Raw genomic sequence first — 2668 nt, forward strand, 5'->3', positions numbered from 1 at the left:
AAAAAAATAGCTATATATACTATCCAGCAAACGTACATGGACTTTAACAAACTCTTGGGAAGCCAATCCTAGTCTCACCACAGAGATATAGGTAAGAACATCAATCTTAAGCTTCCACCATCAAAATAGAGCTTTGGAAATGACATTACAACCGAACTCACAAATTCAAACTTTTGTAAGCTTTTAAAAACTCATAATAGGTGAATTGGCCCAACAAGTACATAAACAGATCCCAAGTCCTAAACACAACTAATATGAGTTACTTAACGCATCCTCTCACATCTATCTATGCCCAAACAACACCAAAATTAAGGCAAACAGGCCCAATAACCAACAAAATCCAAAATAAAGGCAACACCTGGAGTTCAAGAACAAACAAACCAAACACTGATATAAAGTTAAGAGCATCCAACCTAAAAGCTGAAGCTAGTACGTCAAGAGGCCCAACAAGTACACAAACCCATTTCAAGTTGCATGGTATGGTATGTGGCCCAATCCCATGGCAACACTCATGGCAAATTGTGTCACTGAAGAAGGATTCAAAATCTACAAGTCCTTGTTGTTCCTTTGTAATGCAAACATCAGCTATAGGTTGAAGAATATGCTTAAACCTGGTAAGTAAAGGCATGTCAGATTCAAAAAAATTTATCAACATTAAATGCTCAGATTTATCAAACTGTCTACTTACCTCTAATTGATGAGTCAAACATAAGATGGTTGATGTTCAATACTGTCTACTTACCTCTAAGCCAGACCTCTTTCTTTCTCTGCCAACTTAACCATTTGCACCACCCCAGACCTGCTCTCATCTAGCGATTCTAGCCTATGAGACCAATGGATTATTAACAAGTATCAGAAACATACAAAGTGCAACCAGGAATGTTAAACTCACTTGAACCAAAATGGAGCAGAAAAGGTGAGACATATTTGAAGCTGCACAGAATGTATAAAATCTGTATAGGATAGGAAATATTTGGTAAGTGATGGGAAAGGAAAATTTATCTTAACATACTAAATAAATAAGAAAAACCAATAAATCCAGTTTGATAAGGACAGCAGTACAGCACCATCAGATCAGAGGATACACCTCAAACTCATGAAGAACACTGGGTATGGGGAGATCACAGAGTTGGCTCTTTGAATTAATATGTTTTAGATACCACAGAAAGGGTACCCTATAAGCCATACAGTTGCAAATGGTACTTCCGTTACTGGCTTTCAATTTTCAAGTAACTTACAAATTTTAAATAAATAACAAGAGTTTGTACTTGTAGTTAGCACTAATACAGGTAATCTGTTATTACATTTAGGAAAATAGGAAGCCAATGTATAGAGCAGGAATAAGAAAGCAAACGTTCAACTGAGTTGAGAAGTAGACAATGTACTCGCTGCTTGTATGATTCGTCAATTTTTTTCAACATACTTGTTAGTCCCAATTATGTCCTCAAGATATTCAAGAAAACCTTCATCATGAGGTCCTTGAGATTTTGGCTTCATAAGTGAAATCTGCTCGACTTCACCCTGGCAATACTCAACAAGAAAAGTCCAGAGCACATAGAAACGAGCTTCTTATTCAAACTAAAAACACTGCATAAGAACTACCAAATCTGGAGAATCAAAAATGGTTGTTGTCAAGGTTAACTCCTTTCACTTTCAGCTTCTTGGTAACTTCAGTAAAATTACTTTGACGGTCATTGATATAATACTTAGAGGAGTTATCACGAAAGGCCACCCGGCTAATAATTAAATCACTCCCTGAAGAGCTCCATGCGATATGACTCGTTGATCCATGAACCCTCGAACAACATGTTTACCCTTTTCACGATGATCTGCATTCAAGTACTCATGATCTTCTTCTTCTTCTCCTACACTGTTGGTCCCATTATTATATAGCCGCTGGTTCGTGTTGTTCTCGGCAGAAACGCTTGGATGCCCTGAAATTGACATACTCGACGTTGTTGATCTGGAGATAATAATCGACATAACTATAATCATCAAGCAAAGGCCTACTCCATTTAATAGGCACCCCATCATTTCTCTTTACAGGATCAGTATGCTCATATTAAGTTCTCCACTTGTTTGAAAGGAAATTGGCTGTCTTAATTAAAGAATCCCACGCATTATTAAAGACCTTTATTTCATGTTTGTGCACTGTACTTTATTCCCACTAACTAAATCTTGCTCGAGACTGATCTACTTTATTGAAGCAAAAGGAAAAGCTAGCTGCAAGGATTTTTGTTTTTTGATTTAAATTCATATGGAAAACCTTCTGGTAGGCCAACAAAAATAAAGCTAAAGTCTTGGTAGTTTAACCTTTTGTCGATGACCTTTTATTCGTCTGGTAAACATTGAGGAACACGCGTTATGTATTCTAGTAAGTGAACTAGCTAGGTTGAACTTATCTAAATTAATGGAAAAGTTAATCATTTCAAAGTACCGGAAAAAATTAAGATTCTTCTTGGAATTATATATGAAAATAAAAAGAATTATCATTTTAATCATTGTTGTCATTTGAAAAGGAGAACTGCTATAGACTGTGATGCCCCATGTGATATGGATAAAGATAGGTGGTATATGAGATCTCACATTGCTTAGAAATAAAAAGTTCTTGCATGCTTTTTATAAGGTTCCAATAGGGCTCCAATTGTATCATTGATTAGTCTTTTTA

The 2668-nt window shown here is 36.1% G+C and overlaps 1 long non-coding RNA gene across 2 annotated transcripts; it reads right to left on the reverse strand.

Annotated features, from left to right (window-relative positions):
• On the reverse strand, positions 1-2170 carry LOC108988244. 2 transcript variants are annotated; one of them, XR_001995643.2, is made up of 2 exons: positions 689-2170; positions 1-611 (listed from the first exon to the last, which is right to left on the reverse strand). It is a non-coding gene; the product is annotated as an uncharacterized LOC108988244 (long non-coding RNA). The 2 variants fall into 2 exon arrangements; XR_001995642.2 differs by having other exon boundaries at positions 743-2169.
• Between the last annotated feature and the right edge of the window lie 498 nt (positions 2171-2668).

This window comes from Juglans regia, chromosome 1 (assembly GCF_001411555.2).
Source record: "Juglans regia cultivar Chandler chromosome 1, Walnut 2.0, whole genome shotgun sequence".
Taxonomy (NCBI): domain Eukaryota; kingdom Viridiplantae; phylum Streptophyta; class Magnoliopsida; order Fagales; family Juglandaceae; genus Juglans; species Juglans regia.